An 18,294-nucleotide genomic window follows, 5' to 3' on the forward strand; every position below is an offset into this window, starting at 1 on the left:
TAATATTTGAAAGCAAATTCAACTGAAAACGCTCCCTAAAGTGCCCGGAGTTGTAAATATTATCAGTTTTCCGGTCATTTCACGGCTTTCCACGGGTAATGTCTGTGATTAAAAACGGCAGGAAATGTAGTAAGAATCTATTTACTTTTATTTCAAGTGTATCTTCCAAGATTTTAATCATTTCTGGAGACTCTAATTGCGTATCATAAGAGTATTACCACAATTAGAGAGTGTTCTTACAAGTCTGTACTGGAACCGGAAGGATTTCACCTGAGTGATACAAAAGACGCTAGAATAATTCGGCCTCAATTTTAAACATAAGCAGTATAGTCCTCAATTACAGCCTTTCTACACAAATTTTGAGCTGTATAAACAAGAATTCCTAATATTATAAAGAAAATTCAAGTGAAAACGCTCCCTAAAGTGCTCGGAGTTGTAAATATTATCAGTTTTCTGGTCATTCCACGGCTTTCCACTGGTAATGTCTGTGATTAAGAACGGCAGGAAATTTAGTAAGAATCTATTTACTTTTATTTCAAGTGTATCTTCCAAGTTTTTAATCATTTCTGGAAACTCTAATTGCGTATTAGAAGAGTATTAATACAATTAGAGAGTGTTCTAACAAGTCTGTACTGGAACCGTAAGGATTTCTCCTGAGTCATACCAAAGACGCCAGAATAATTCGGCCTCAATTGTAAACATAAGCAGTATAGTCCTCACTTACCGGCTTTCTACACAAATTTTAAGCTGTATAAACAAGAATTCCTAATATTTGAAAGCAAATTCAACTGAAAACGCTCCCTAAAGTGCCCGGAGTTGTAAATATTATCAGTTTTCTGGTCATTCCACGGCTTTCCACGGGTAATGTCTGTGATTAAAAACGGCAGGAAATGTAGTTAGAATCTATTTACTTTTATTTCATGTGTATCTTCCAAGTTTCTAATCGTTTCTGGAAACTCTAATTGCGTATTTTAAGAGTTTTACCACAAGTAGAGAGTGTTCTTACAAGTATGTACTGGAACCGTAAGTATTTCACCTGAGTCATACCAAAGACGCCAGAATAATTAGGCCTCAATTGTAAACATAAGCAGTATAGTCCTCACTTACAGGCTTTCTACACAAATTATAAGCTGTATAAACAAGAATTCCTAATATTTGAAAGCAAATTCAAATGAAAACGCTCCCTAAAGTGCCCGGAGTTGTAAATATTATCAGTTTTCTGGTCATTACACGGCTTTCCACGGGTAATGTCTGTGATTAAAAACGGCAGGAAATGTAGTAAGAATCTATTTACTTTTATTTCAAGTGTATCTTCCAAGATTTTAATCATTTCTGGAAACTCTAATTGCGTATTATAAGAGTATTAATACAATTAGAGAGTGTTCTAACAAGTCTGTACTGGAACCATAAGGATTTCACCTGAGTCATACCAAAGACGCCAGAATAATTCGGCCTCAATTGTAAACATAAGCAGTATAGTCCTCACTTACCGGCTTTCTACACAAATTTTAAGCTGTATAAACAAGAATTCCTAATATTTGAAAGCAAATTCAAGTGAAAACGCTCCCTAAAGTGCCCGGAGTTGTAAATATTATCAGTTTTCTGGTCATTTCACGGCTTTCCACGGGTAATGTCTGTGATTAAAAACTGCAGGATATGTAGTTAGAATCTATTTACTTTTATTTGAAGTGTATCTTCCAAGTTTCTAATCGTTTCTGGAAACTCTAATTGCGTATTTTAAGAGTTTTACCACAAGTAGAGTGTGTTCTTACAACTATGTACTGGAACCGTAAGGATTACACCTGAGTCATACCAAAGACTCCAGAATAATTAGGCCCCAATTGTAAACATAAGCAGTATAGTCCTCACTTACCGGCTTTCTACACAAATTTTAAGCTGTATAAACAAGAATTCCTAATATTTGAAAGCAAATTCAACTGAAAACGCTCCCTAAAGTGCCCGGAGTTGTAAATATTATCAGTTTTCCGGTCATTTCACGGCTTTCCACGGGTAATGTCTGTGATTAAAAACGGCAGGAAATGTAGTAAGAATCTATTTACTTTTATTTCAAGTGTATCTTCCAAGATTTTAATCATTTCTGGAGACTCTAATTGCGTATTATAAGAGTATTACCACAATTAGAGAGTGTTCTTACAAGTCTGTACTGGAACCGGAAGGATTTCACCTGAGTCATACAAAAGACGCTAGAATAATTCGGCCTCAATTTTAAACATAAGCAGTATAGTCCTCAATTACAGCCTTTCTACACAAATTTTGAGCTGTATAAACAAGAATTCCTAGTATTATAAAGAAAATTCAAGTGAAAACGCACCCTAAAGTGCTCGGAGTTGTAAATATTATCAGTTTTCGGGTCATTCCACGGCTTTCCACTGGTAATGTCTGTGATTAAGAACGGCAGGAAATTTAGTAAGAATCTATTTACTTTTATTTCAAGTGTATCTTCCAAGGTTTTAATCATTTCTGGAAACTCTAATTGCGTATTCGAAGAGTATTAATACAATTAGAGAGTGTTCTAACAAGTCTGTACTGGAACCGTAAGGATTTCTCCTGAGTCATACCAAAGACGCCAGAATAATTCGGCCTCAATTGTAAACATAAGCAGTATAGTCCTCACTTACAGGCTTTCTACACAAATTTTAAGCTGTATAAACAAGAATTCCTAATATTTGAAAGCAAATTCAACTGAAAACGCTCCCTAAAGTGCCCGGAGTTGTAAATATTATCAGTTTTCTGGTCATTCCACGGCTTTCCACGGGTAATGTCTGTGATTAAAAACGGCAGGAAATGTAGTTAGAATCTATTTACTTTTATTTCATGTGTATCTTCCAAGTTTCTAATCGTTTCTGGAAACTCTAATTGCGTATTTTAAGAGTTTTACCACAAGTAGAGAGTGTTCTTACAAGTATGTACTGGAACCGTAAGTATTTCACCTGAGTCATACCAAAGACGCCAGAATAATTAGGCCTCAATTGTAAACATAAGCAGTATAGTCCTCACTTACAGGCTTTCTACACAAATTATAAGCTGTATAAACAAGAATTCCTAATATTTGAAAGCAAATTCAACTGAAAACGCTCCCTAAAGTGCCCGGAGTTGTAAATATTATCAGTTTTCTGGTCATTACACGGCTTTCCACGGGTAATGTCTGTGATTAAAAACGGCAGGAAATGTAGTTAGAATCTATTTACTTTTATTTCAAGTGTATCTTCCAAGTTTCTAATCGTTTCTGGAAACTCTAATTGCGTATTTTAAGAGTTTTGCCACAAGTAGAGAGTGTTCTTACAAGTATGTACTGGAACCGTAAGTATTTCACCTGAGTTATACCAAAGACGCCAGAATAATTCGGCCTCAATTGTAAACATAAGCAGTATAGTCCTCACTTACAGGCTTTCTACACAAATTTTAAGCTGTATAAACAAGAATTCCTAATATTTGAAAGCAAATTCAACTGAAAACGCTCCCTAAAGTGCCCGGAGTTGTAAATATTATCAGTTTTCTGGTCATTACACGGCTTTCCACGGGTAATGTCTGTCATTAAAAACGGCAGGAAATGTAGTTAGAATCTATTTACTTTTATTTCATGTTTATCTTCCAAGTTTATAATCGTTTCTGGAAACTCTAATTGCGTATTTTAAGAGTTTTGCCACAAGTAGAGAGTGTTCTTACAAGTATGTACTGGAACCGTAAGTATTTCACCTGAGTTATACCAAAGACGCCAGAATAATTCGGCCTCAATTGTAAACATAAGCAGTATAGTCCTCACTTACAGGCTTTCTACACAAATTATAAGCTGTATAACCAAGAATTCCTAATATTTGAAAGCAAATTCAAGTGAAAACGCTCCCTAAAGTGCCCGGAGTTGTAAATATTATCAGTTTTCTGGTCATTTCACGGCTTTCCACGGGTAATGTCTGTGATTAAAAACGGCAGGATATGTAGATAGAATCTATTTACTTTTATTTCAAGTGTATCTTCCAAGTTTCTAATCGTTTCTGGAAACTCTAATTGCGTATTTTAAGAGTTTTACCACAAGTAGAGTGTGTTCTTACAACTATGTACTGGAACCGTAAGGATTTCACCTGAGTCATACCAAAGACGCCAGAATAATTAGGCCTCAATTGTAAACATAAGCAGTATAGTCCTCACTTACCGGCTTTCTACACAAATTTTAAGCTGTATAAACAAGAATTCCTAATATTTGAAAGCAAATTCAACTGAAAACGCTCCCTAAAGTGCCCGGAGTTGTAAATATTATCAGTTTTCTGGTCATTACACGGCTTTCCACGGGTAATGTCTGTGATTAAAAACGGCAGGAAATGTAGTAAGAATCTATTTACTTTTATTTCATGTGTATCTTCCAAGTTTCTAATCGTTTCTGGAAACTCTAATTGCGTATTTTAAGAGTTTTACCACAAGTAGAGTGTGTTCTTACAACTATGTACTGGAACCGTAAGGATTACACCTGAGTCATACCAAAGACTCCAGAATAATTAGGCCTCAATTGTAAACATAAGCAGTATAGTCCTCACTTACCGGCTTTCTACACAAATTTTAAGCTGTATAAACAAGAATTCCTAATATTTGAAAGCAAATTCAACTGAAAACGCTCCCTAAAGTGCCCGGAGTTGTAAATATTATCAGTTTTCCGGTCATTTCACGGCTTTCCACGGGTAATGTCTGTGATTAAAAACGGCAGGAAATGTAGTAAGAATCTATTTACTTTTATTTCAAGTGTATCTTCCAAGATTTTAATCATTTCTGGAGACTCTAATTGCGTATCATAAGAGTATTACCACAATTAGAGAGTGTTCTTACAAGTCTGTACTGGAACCGGAAGGATTTCACCTGAGTGATACAAAAGACGCTAGAATAATTCGGCCTCAATTTTAAACATAAGCAGTATAGTCCTCAATTACAGCCTTTCTACACAAATTTTGAGCTGTATAAACAAGAATTCCTAATATTATAAAGAAAATTCAAGTGAAAACGCTCCCTAAAGTGCTCGGAGTTGTAAATATTATCAGTTTTCTGGTCATTCCACGGCTTTCCACTGGTAATGTCTGTGATTAAGAACGGCAGGAAATTTAGTAAGAATCTATTTACTTTTATTTCAAGTGTATCTTCCAAGTTTTTAATCATTTCTGGAAACTCTAATTGCGTATTAGAAGAGTATTAATACAATTAGAGAGTGTTCTAACAAGTCTGTACTGGAACCGTAAGGATTTCTCCTGAGTCATACCAAAGACGCCAGAATAATTCGGCCTCAATTGTAAACATAAGCAGTATAGTCCTCACTTACCGGCTTTCTACACAAATTTTAAGCTGTATAAACAAGAATTCCTAATATTTGAAAGCAAATTCAACTGAAAACGCTCCCTAAAGTGCCCGGAGTTGTAAATATTATCAGTTTTCTGGTCATTCCACAGCTTTCCACGGGTAATATCTGTGATTAAAAACGGCAGGAAATGTAGTTAGAATCTATTTACTTTTATTTCATGTGTATCTTCCAAGTTTCTAATCGTTTCTGGAAACTCTAATTGCGTATTTTAAGAGTTTTACCACAAGTAGAGAGTGTTCTTACAAGTATGTACTGGAACCGTAAGTATTTCACCTGAGTCATACCAAAGACGCCAGAATAATTAGGCCTCAATTGTAAACATAAGCAGTATAGTCCTCACTTACAGGCTTTCTACACAAATTATAAGCTGTATAAACAAGAATTCCTAATATTTGAAAGCAAATTCAACTGAAAACGCTCCCTAAAGTGCCCGGAGTTGTAAATATTATCAGTTTTCTGGTCATTACACGGCTTTCCACGGGTAATGTCTGTCATTAAAAACGGCAGGAAATGTAGTTAGAATCTATTTACTTTTATTTCATGTTTATCTTCCAAGTTTATAATCGTTTCTGGAAACTTTAATTGCGTATTTTAAGAGTTTTGCCACAAGTAGAGAGTGTTCTTACAAGTATGTACTGGAACCGTAAGTATTTCACCTGAGTTATACCAAAGACGCCAGAATAATTCGGCCTCAATTGTAAACATAAGCAGTATAGTCCTCACTTACAGGCTTTCTACACAAATTTTAAGCTGTATAACCAAGAATTCCTAATATTTGAAAGCAAATTCAACTGAATACGCTCCCTAAAGTGCCCGGAGTTGTAAATATTATCAGTTTTCTGGTCATATCACGGCTTTCCACGGGTAATGTCTGCGATTAAAAACGGCAGGAAATGTAGTAAGAATCTATTTACTTTTATTTCAAGTGTATCTTCCAAGATTTTAATCATTTCTGGAAACTCTAATTGCGTATTATAAGAGTATTAATACAATTAGAGAGTGTTCTAACAAGTCTGTACTGGAACCGTAAGGATTTCACCTGAGTCATACCAAAGACGCCAGAATAATTAGGCCTCAATTGTAAACATAAGCAGTATAGTCCTCACTTACCGGCTTTCTACACAAATTTTAAGCTGTATAAACAAGAATTCCTAATATTTGAAAGCAAATTCAACTGAAAACGCTCCCTAAAGTGCCCGGAGTTGTAAATATTATCAGTTTTCTGGTCATTACACGGCTTTCCACGGGTAATGTCTGTGATTAAAAACGGCAGGAAATGTAGTTAGAATCTATTTACTTTTATTTCATGTGTATCTTCCAAGTTTCTAATCGTTTCTGGAAACTCTAATTGCGTATTTTAAGAGTTTTACCACAAGTAGAGAGTGTTCTTACAAGTATGTACTGGAACCGTAAGTATTTCACCTGAGTCATACCAAAGACGCCAGAATAATTAGGCCTCAATTGTAAACATAAGCAGTATAGTCCTCACTTACAGGCTTTCTACACAAATTATAAGCTGTATAAACAAGAATTCCTAATATTTGAAAGCAAATTCAACTGAAAACGCTCCCTAAAGTGCCCGGAGTTGTAAATATTATCAGTTTTCTGGTCATTACACGGCTTTCCACGGGTAATGTCTGTGATTAAAAACGGCAGGAAATGTAGTTAGAATCTATTTACTTTTATTTCAAGTGTATCTTCCAAGTTTCTAATCGTTTCTGGAAACTCTAATTGCGTATTTTAAGAGTTTTGCCACAAGTAGAGAGTGTTCTTACAAGTATGTACTGGAACCGTAAGTATTTCACCTGAGTCATACCAAAGACGCCAGAATAATTAGGCCTCAATTGTAAACATAAGCAGTATAGTCCTCACTTACAGGCTTTCTACACAAATTATAAGCTGTATAAACAAGAATTCCTAATATTTGAAAGCAAATTCAACTGAAAACGCTCCCTAAAGTGCCCGGAGTTGTAAATATTATCAGTTTTCTGGTCATTACACGGCTTTCCACGGGTAATGTCTGTGATTAAAAACGGCAGGAAATGTAGTTAGAATCTATTTACTTTTATTTCAAGTGTATCTTCCAAGTTTCTAATCGTTTCTGGAAACTCTAATTGCGTATTTTAAGAGTTTTGCCACAAGTAGAGAGTGTTCTTACAAGTATGTACTGGAACCGTAAGTATTTCACCTGAGTTATACCAAAGACGCCAGAATAATTCGGCCTCAATTGTAAACATAAGCAGTATAGTCCTCACTTACAGGCTTTCTACACAAATTTTAAGCTGTATAAACAAGAATTCCTAATATTTGAAAGCAAATTCAAGTGAAAACGCTCCCTAAAGTGCCCGGAGTTGTAAATATTATCAGTTTTCTGGTCATTTCACGGCTTTCCACGGGTAATGTCTGTGATTAAAAACGGCAGGATATGTAGATAGAATCTATTTACTTTTATTTCAAGTGTATCTTCCAAGTTTCTAATCGTTTCTGGAAACTCTAATTGCGTATTTTAAGAGTTTTACCACAAGTAGAGTGTGTTCTTACAACTATGTACTGGAACCGTAAGGATTTCACCTGAGTCATACCAAAGACGCCAGAATAATTAGGCCTCAATTGTAAACATAAGCAGTATAGTCCTCACTTACCGGCTTTCTACACAAATTTTAAGCTGTATAACCAAGAATTCCTAATATTTGAAAGCAAATTCAACTGAATACGCTCCCTAAAGTGCCCGGAGTTGTAAATATTATCAGTTTTCTGGTCATATCACGGCTTTCCACGGGTAATGTCTGCGATTAAAAACGGCAGGAAATGTAGTAAGAATCTATTTACTTTTATTTCAAGTGTATCTTCCAAGATTTTAATCATTTCTGGAAACTCTAATTGCGTATTATAAGAGTATTAATACAATTAGAGAGTGTTCTAACAAGTCTGTACTGGAACCATAAGGATTTCACCTGAGTCATACCAAAGACGCCAGAATAATTAGGCCTCAATTGTAAACATAAGCAGTATAGTCCTCACTTACCGGCTTTCTACACAAATTTTAAGCTGTATAAACAAGAATTCCTAATATTTGAAAGCAAATTCAACTGAAAACGCTCCCTAAAGTGCCCGGAGTTGTAAATATTATCAGTTTTCTGGTCATTACACGGCTTTCCACGGGTAATGTCTGTGATTAAAAACGGCAGGAAATGTAGTTAGAATCTATTTACTTTTATTTCATGTGTATCTTCCAAGTTTCTAATCGTTTCTGGAAACTCTAATTGCGTATTTTAAGAGTTTTACCACAAGTAGAGAGTGTTCTTACAAGTATGTACTGGAACCGTAAGTATTTCACCTGAGTCATACCAAAGACGCCAGAATAATTAGGCCTCAATTGTAAACATAAGCAGTATAGTCCTCACTTACAGGCTTTCTACACAAATTATAAGCTGTATAAACAAGAATTCCTAATATTTGAAAGCAAATTCAACTGAAAACGCTCCCTAAAGTGCCCGGAGTTGTAAATATTATCAGTTTTCTGGTCATTACACGGCTTTCCACGGGTAATGTCTGTGATTAAAAACGGCAGGAAATGTAGTTAGAATCTATTTACTTTTATTTCAAGTGTATCTTCCAAGTTTCTAATCGTTTCTGGAAACTCTAATTGCGTATTTTAAGAGTTTTGCCACAAGTAGAGAGTGTTCTTACAAGTATGTACTGGAACCGTAAGTATTTCACCTGAGTCATACCAAAGACGCCAGAATAATTAGGCCTCAATTGTAAACATAAGCAGTATAGTCCTCACTTACAGGCTTTCTACACAAATTATAAGCTGTATAAACAAGAATTCCTAATATTTGAAAGCAAATTCAACTGAAAACGCTCCCTAAAGTGCCCGGAGTTGTAAATATTATCAGTTTTCTGGTCATTACACGGCTTTCCACGGGTAATGTCTGTGATTAAAAACGGCAGGAAATGTAGTTAGAATCTATTTACTTTTATTTCAAGTGTATCTTCCAAGTTTCTAATCGTTTCTGGAAACTCTAATTGCGTATTTTAAGAGTTTTGCCACAAGTAGAGAGTGTTCTTACAAGTATGTACTGGAACCGTAAGTATTTCACCTGAGTTATACCAAAGACGCCAGAATAATTCGGCCTCAATTGTAAACATAAGCAGTATAGTCCTCACTTACAGGCTTTCTACACAAATTTTAAGCTGTATAAACAAGAATTCCTAATATTTGAAAGCAAATTCAAGTGAAAACGCTCCCTAAAGTGCCCGGAGTTGTAAATATTATCAGTTTTCTGGTCATTTCACGGCTTTCCACGGGTAATGTCTGTGATTAAAAACGGCAGGATATGTAGATAGAATCTATTTACTTTTATTTCAAGTGTATCTTCCAAGTTTCTAATCGTTTCTGGAAACTCTAATTGCGTATTTTAAGAGTTTTACCACAAGTAGAGTGTGTTCTTACAACTATGTACTGGAACCGTAAGGATTTCACCTGAGTCATACCAAAGACGCCAGAATAATTAGGCCTCAATTGTAAACATAAGCAGTATAGTCCTCACTTACCGGCTTTCTACACAAATTTTAAGCTGTATAAACAAGAATTCCTAATATTTGAAAGCAAATTCAACTGAAAACGCTCCCTAAAGTGCCCGGAGTTGTAAATATTATCAGTTTTCTGGTCATTACACGGCTTTCCACGGGTAATGTCTGTGATTAAAAACGGCAGGAAATGTAGTAAGAATCTATTTACTTTTATTTCATGTGTATCTTCCAAGTTTCTAATCGTTTCTGGAAACTCTAATTGCGTATTTTAAGAGTTTTACCACAAGTAGAGTGTGTTCTTACAACTATGTACTGGAACCGTAAGGATTACACCTGAGTCATACCAAAGACTCCAGAATAATTAGGCCTCAATTGTAAACATAAGCAGTATAGTCCTCACTTACCGGCTTTCTACACAAATTTTAAGCTGTATAAACAAGAATTCCTAATATTTGAAAGCAAATTCAACTGAAAACGCTCCCTAAAGTGCCCGGAGTTGTAAATATTATCAGTTTTCCGGTCATTTCACGGCTTTCCACGGGTAATGTCTGTGATTAAAAACGGCAGGAAATGTAGTAAGAATCTATTTACTTTTATTTCAAGTGTATCTTCCAAGATTTTAATCATTTCTGGAGACTCTAATTGCGTATCATAAGAGTATTACCACAATTAGAGAGTGTTCTTACAAGTCTGTACTGGAACCGGAAGGATTTCACCTGAGTCATACAAAAGACGCTAGAATAATTCGGCCTCAATTTTAAACATAAGCAGTATAGTCCTCAATTACAGCCTTTCTACACAAATTTTGAGCTGTATAAACAAGAATTCCTAATATTATAAAGAAAATTCAAGTGAAAACGCTCCCTAAAGTGCTCGGAGTTGTAAATATTATCAGTTTTCTGGTCATTCCACGGCTTTCCACTGGTAATGTCTGTGATTAAGAACGGCAGGAAATTTAGTAAGAATCTATTTACTTTTATTTCAAGTGTATCTTCCAAGTTTTTAATCATTTCTGGAAACTCTAATTGCGTATTAGAAGAGTATTAATACAATTAGAGAGTGTTCTAACAAGTCTGTACTGGAACCGTAAGGATTTCTCCTGAGTCATACCAAAGACGCCAGAATAATTCGGCCTCAATTGTAAACATAAGCAGTATAGTCCTCACTTACCGGCTTTCTACACAAATTTTAAGCTGTATAAACAAGAATTCCTAATATTTGAAAGCAAATTCAACTGAAAACGCTCCCTAAAGTGCCCGGAGTTGTAAATATTATCAGTTTTCTGGTCATTCCACGGCTTTCCACGGGTAATGTCTGTGATTAAAAACGGCAGGAAATGTAGTTAGAATCTATTTACTTTTATTTCATGTGTATCTTCCAAGTTTCTAATCGTTTCTGGAAACTCTAATTGCGTATTTTAAGAGTTTTACCACAAGTAGAGAGTGTTCTTACAAGTATGTACTGGAACCGTAAGTATTTCACCTGAGTCATACCAAAGACGCCAGAATAATTCGGCCTCAATTGTAAACATAAGCAGTATAGTCCTCACTTACAGGCTTTCTACACAAATTTTAAGCTGTATAAACAAGAATTCCTAATATTTGAAAGCAAATTCAAGTGAAAACGCTCCCTAAAGTGCCCGGAGTTGTAAATATTATCAGTTTTCTGGTCACTTCACGGCTTTCCACGGGTAATGTCTGTGATTAAAAACGGCAGGATATGTAGTTAGAATCTATTTACTTTTATTTCAAGTGTATCTTCCAAGTTTCTAATCGTTTCTGGAAACTCTAATTGCGTATTTTAAGAGTTTTACCACAAGTAGAGTGTGTTCTTACAACTATGTACTGGAACCGTAAGGATTACACCTGAGTCATACCAAAGACTCCAGAATAATTAGGCCTCAATTGTAAACATAAGCAGTATAGTCCTCACTTACCGGCTTTCTACACAAATTTTAAGCTGTATAAACAAGAATTCCTAATATTTGAAAGCAAATTCAACTGAAAACGCTCCCTAAAGTGCCCGGAGTTGTAAATATTATCAGTTTTCCGGTCATTTCACGGCTTTCCACGGGTAATGTCTGTGATTAAAAACGGCAGGAAATGTAGTAAGAATCTATTTACTTTTATTTCAAGTGTATCTTCCAAGATTTTAATCATTTCTGGAGACTCTAATTGCGTATCATAAGAGTATTACCACAATTAGAGAGTGTTCTTACAAGTCTGTACTGGAACCGGAAGGATTTCACCTGAGTGATACAAAAGACGCTAGAATAATTCGGCCTCAATTTTAAACATAAGCAGTATAGTCCTCAATTACAGCCTTTCTACACAAATTTTGAGCTGTATAAACAAGAATTCCTAATATTATAAAGAAAATTCAAGTGAAAACGCTCCCTAAAGTGCTCAGAGTTGTAAATATTATCAGTTTTCTGGTCATTCCACGGCTTTCCACTGGTAATGTCTGTGATTAAGAACGGCAGGAAATTTAGTAAGAATCTATTTACTTTTATTTCAAGTGTATCTTCCAAGTTTTTAATCATTTCTGGAAACTCTAATTGCGTATTAGAAGAGTATTAATACAATTAGAGAGTGTTCTAACAAGTCTGTACTGGAACCGTAAGGATTTCTCCTGAGTCATACCAAAGACGCCAGAATAATTCGGCCTCAATTGTAAACATAAGCAGTATAGTCCTCACTTACAGGCTTTCTACACAAATTATAAGCTGTATAAACAAGAATTCCTAATATTTGAAAGCAAATTCAACTGAAAACGCTCCCTAAAGTGCCCGGAGTTGTAAATATTATCAGTTTTCTGGTCATTACACGGCTTTCCACGGGTAATGTCTGTGATTAAAAACGGCAGGAAATGTAGTTAGAATCTATTTACTTTTATTTCATGTGTATCTTCCAAGTTTCTAATCGTTTCTGGAAACTCTAATTGCGTATTTTAAGAGTTTTGCCACAAGTAGAGAGTGTTCTTACAAGTATGTACTGGAACCGTAAGTATTTCACCTGAGTCATACCAAAGACGCCAGAATAATTAGGCCTCAATTGTAAACATAAGCAGTATAGTCCTCACTTACAGGCTTTCTACACAAATTATAAGCTGTATAAACAAGAATTCCTAATATTTGAAAGCAAATTCAACTGAAAACGCTCCCTAAAGTGCCCGGAGTTGTAAATATTATCAGTTTTCTGGTCATTACACGGCTTTCCACGGGTAATGTCTGTCATTAAAAACGGCAGGAAATGTAGTTAGAATCTATTTACTTTTATTTCATGTTTATCTTCCAAGTTTATAATCGTTTCTGGAAACTTTAATTGCGTATTTTAAGAGTTTTGCCACAAGTAGAGAGTGTTCTTACAAGTATGTACTGGAACCGTAAGTATTTCACCTGAGTTATACCAAAGACGCCAGAATAATTCGGCCTCAATTGTAAACATAAGCAGTATAGTCCTCACTTACAGGCTTTCTACACAAATTTTAAGCTGTATAACCAAGAATTCCTAATATTTGAAAGCAAATTCAACTGAATACGCTCCCTAAAGTGCCCGGAGTTGTAAATATTATCAGTTTTCTGGTCATATCACGGCTTTCCACGGGTAATGTCTGCGATTAAAAACGGCAGGAAATGTAGTAAGAATCTATTTACTTTTATTTCAAGTGTATCTTCCAAGATTTTAATCATTTCTGGAAACTCTAATTGCGTATTATAAGAGTATTAATACAATTAGAGAGTGTTCTAACAAGTCTGTACTGGAACCGTAAGGATTTCACCTGAGTCATACCAAAGACGCCAGAATAATTAGGCCTCAATTGTAAACATAAGCAGTATAGTCCTCACTTACCGGCTTTCTACACAAATTTTAAGCTGTATAAACAAGAATTCCTAATATTTGAAAGGAAATTCAACTGAAAACGCTCCCTAAAGTGCCCGGAGTTGTAAATATTATCAGTTTTCTGGTCATTACACGGCTTTCCACGGGTAATGTCTGTGATTAAAAACGGCAGGAAATGTAGTAAGAATCTATTTACTTTTATTTCATGTGTATCTTCCAAGTTTCTAATCGTTTCTGGAAACTCTAATTGCGTATTTTAAGAGTTTTCCCACAAGTAGAGTGTGTTCTTACAACTGTGTACTGGAACCGTAAGGATTACACCTGAGTCATACCAAAGACTCCAGAATAATTAGGCCTCAATTGTAAACATAAGCAGTATAGTCCTCACTTACCGGCTTTCTACACAAATTTTAAGCTGTATAAACAAGAATTCCTAATATTTGAAAGCAAATTCAACTGAAAACGCTCCCTAAAGTGCCCGGAGTTGTAAATATTATCAGTTTTCCGGTCATTTCACGGCTTTCCACGGGTAATGTCTGTGATTAAAAACGGCAGGAAATGTAGTAAGAATCTATTTACTTTTATTTCAAGTGTATCTTCCAAGATTTTAATCATTTCTGGAGACTCTAATTGCGTATCATAAGAGTATTACCACAATTAGAGAGTGTTCTTACAAGTCTGTACTGGAACCGGAAGGATTTCACCTGAGTGATACAAAAGACGCTAGAATAATTCGGCCTCAATTTTAAACATAAGCAGTATAGTCCTCAATTATAGCCTTTCTACACAAATTTTGAGCTGTATAAACAAGAATTCCTAATATTATAAAGAAAATTCAAGTGAAAACGCTCCCTAAAGTGCTCGGAGTTGTAAATATTATCAGTTTTCTGGTCATTCCACGGCTTTCCACTGGTAATGTCTGTGATTAAGAACGGCAGGAAATTTAGTAAGAATCTATTTACTTTTATTTCAAGTGTATCTTCCAAGTTTTTAATCATTTCTGGAAACTCTAATTGCGTATTAGAAGAGTATTAATACAATTAGAGAGTGTTCTAACAAGTCTGTACTGGAACCGTAAGGATTTCTCCTGAGTCATACCAAAGACGCCAGAATAATTCGGCCTCAATTGTAAACATAAGCAGTATAGTCCTCACTTACCGGCTTTCTACACAAATTTTAAGCTGTATAAACAAGAATTCCTAATATTTGAAAGCAAATTCAACTGAAAACGCTCCCTAAAGTGCCCGGAGTTGTAAATATTATCAGTTTTCTGGTCATTCCACGGCTTTCCACGGGTAATGTCTGTGATTAAAAACGGCAGGAAATGTAGTTAGAATCTATTTACTTTTATTTCATGTGTATCTTCCAAGTTTCTAATCGTTTCTGGAAACTCTAATTGCGTATTTTAAGAGTTTTACCACAAGTAGAGAGTGTTCTTACAAGTATGTACTGGAACCGTAAGTATTTCACCTGAGTCATACCAAAGACGCCAGAATAATTCGGCCTCAATTGTAAACATAAGCAGTATAGTCCTCACTTACAGGCTTTCTACACAAATTTTAAGCTGTATAAACAAGAATTCCTAATATTTGAAAGCAAATTCAAGTGAAAACGCTCCCTAAAGTGCCCGGAGTTGTAAATATTATCAGTTTTCTGGTCACTTCACGGCTTTCCACGGGTAATGTCTGTGATTAAAAACGGCAGGATATGTAGTTAGAATCTATTTACTTTTATTTCAAGTGTATCTTCCAAGTTTCTAATCGTTTCTGGAAACTCTAATTGCGTATTTTAAGAGTTTTACCACAAGTAGAGTGTGTTCTTACAACTATGTACTGGAACCGTAAGGATTACACCTGAGTCATACCAAAGACTCCAGAATAATTAGGCCTCAATTGTAAACATAAGCAGTATAGTCCTCACTTACCGGCTTTCTACACAAATTTTAAGCTGTATAAACAAGAATTCCTAATATTTGAAAGCAAATTCAACTGAAAACGCTCCCTAAAGTGCCCGGAGTTGTAAATATTATCAGTTTTCCGGTCATTTCACGGCTTTCCACGGGTAATGTCTGTGATTAAAAACGGCAGGAAATGTAGTAAGAATCTATTTACTTTTATTTCAAGTGTATCTTCCAAGATTTTAATCATTTCTGGAGACTCTAATTGCGTATCATAAGAGTATTACCACAATTAGAGAGTGTTCTTACAAGTCTGTACTGGAACCGGAAGGATTTCACCTGAGTGATACAAAAGACGCTAGAATAATTCGGCCTCAATTTTAAACATAAGCAGTATAGTCCTCAATTACAGCCTTTCTACACAAATTTTGAGCTGTATAAACAAGAATTCCTAATATTATAAAGAAAATTCAAGTGAAAACGCTCCCTAAAGTGCTCAGAGTTGTAAATATTATCAGTTTTCTGGTCATTCCACGGCTTTCCACTGGTAATGTCTGTGATTAAGAACGGCAGGAAATTTAGTAAGAATCTATTTACTTTTATTTCAAGTGTATCTTCCAAGTTTTTAATCATTTCTGGAAACTCTAATTGCGTATTAGAAGAGTATTAATACAATTAGAGAGTGTTCTAACAAGTCTGTACTGGAACCGTAAGGATTTCTCCTGAGTCATACCAAAGACGCCAGAATAATTCGGCCTCAATTGTAAACATAAGCAGTATAGTCCTCACTTACAGGCTTTCTACACAAATTATAAGCTGTATAAACAAGAATTCCTAATATTTGAAAGCAAATTCAACTGAAAACGCTCCCTAAAGTGCCCGGAGTTGTAAATATTATCAGTTTTCTGGTCATTACACGGCTTTCCACGGGTAATGTCTGTGATTAAAAACGGCAGGAAATGTAGTTAGAATCTATTTACTTTTATTTCATGTGTATCTTCCAAGTTTCTAATCGTTTCTGGAAACTCTAATTGCGTATTTTAAGAGTTTTGCCACAAGTAGAGAGTGTTCTTACAAGTATGTACTGGAACCGTAAGTATTTCACCTGAGTCATACCAAAGACGCCAGAATAATTAGGCCTCAATTGTAAACATAAGCAGTATAGTCCTCACTTACAGGCTTTCTACACAAATTATAAGCTGTATAAACAAGAATTCCTAATATTTGAAAGCAAATTCAACTGAAAACGCTCCCTAAAGTGCCCGGAGTTGTAAATATTATCAGTTTTCTGGTCATTACACGGCTTTCCACGGGTAATGTCTGTCATTAAAAACGGCAGGAAATGTAGTTAGAATCTATTTACTTTTATTTCATGTTTATCTTCCAAGTTTATAATCGTTTCTGGAAACTTTAATTGCGTATTTTAAGAGTTTTGCCACAAGTAGAGAGTGTTCTTACAAGTATGTACTGGAACCGTAAGTATTTCACCTGAGTTATACCAAAGACGCCAGAATAATTCGGCCTCAATTGTAAACATAAGCAGTATAGTCCTCACTTACAGGCTTTCTACACAAATTTTAAGCTGTATAACCAAGAATTCCTAATATTTGAAAGCAAATTCAACTGAATACGCTCCCTAAAGTGCCCGGAGTTGTAAATATTATCAGTTTTCTGGTCATATCACGGCTTTCCACGGGTAATGTCTGCGATTAAAAACGGCAGGAAATGTAGTAAGAATCTATTTACTTTTATTTCAAGTGTATCTTCCAAGATTTTAATCATTTCTGGAAACTCTAATTGCGTATTATAAGAGTATTAATACAATTAGAGAGTGTTCTAACAAGTCTGTACTGGAACCGTAAGGATTTCACCTGAGTCATACCAAAGACGCCAGAATAATTAGGCCTCAATTGTAAACATAAGCAGTATAGTCCTCACTTACCGGCTTTCTACACAAATTTTAAGCTGTATAAACAAGAATTCCTAATATTTGAAAGCAAATTCAACTGAAAACGCTCCCTAAAGTGCCCGGAGTTGTAAATATTATCAGTTTTCTGGTCATTACACGGCTTTCCACGGGTAATGTCTGTGATTAAAAACGGCAGGAAATGTAGTAAGAATCTATTTACTTTTATTTCATGTGTATCTTCCAAGTTTCTAATCGTTTCTGGAAACTCTAATTGCGTATTTTAAGAGTTTTACCACAAGTAGAGTGTGTTCTTACAACTGTGTACTGGAACCGTAAGGATTACACCTGAGTCATACCAAAGACTCCAGAATAATTAGGCCTCAATTGTAAACATAAGCAGTATAGTCCTCACTTACCGGCTTTCTACACAAATTTTAAGCTGTATAAACAAGAATTCCTAATATTTGAAAGCAAATTCAACTGAAAACGCTCCCTAAAGTGCCCGGAGTTGTAAATATTATCAGTTTTCCGGTCATTTCACGGCTTTCCACGGGTAATGTCTGTGATTAAAAACGGCAGGAAATGTAGTAAGAATCTATTTACTTTTATTTCAAGTGTATCTTCCAAGATTTTAATCATTTCTGGAGACTCTAATTGCGTATCATAAGAGTATTACCACAATTAGAGAGTGTTCTTACAAGTCTGTACTGGAACCGGAAGGATTTCACCTGAGTGATACAAAAGACGCTAG

Source organism: Myotis nattereri, assembly GCF_964212035.1.
Source record: "Myotis nattereri genome assembly, chromosome: X".
Lineage (NCBI taxonomy): Eukaryota > Metazoa > Chordata > Mammalia > Chiroptera > Vespertilionidae > Myotis > Myotis nattereri.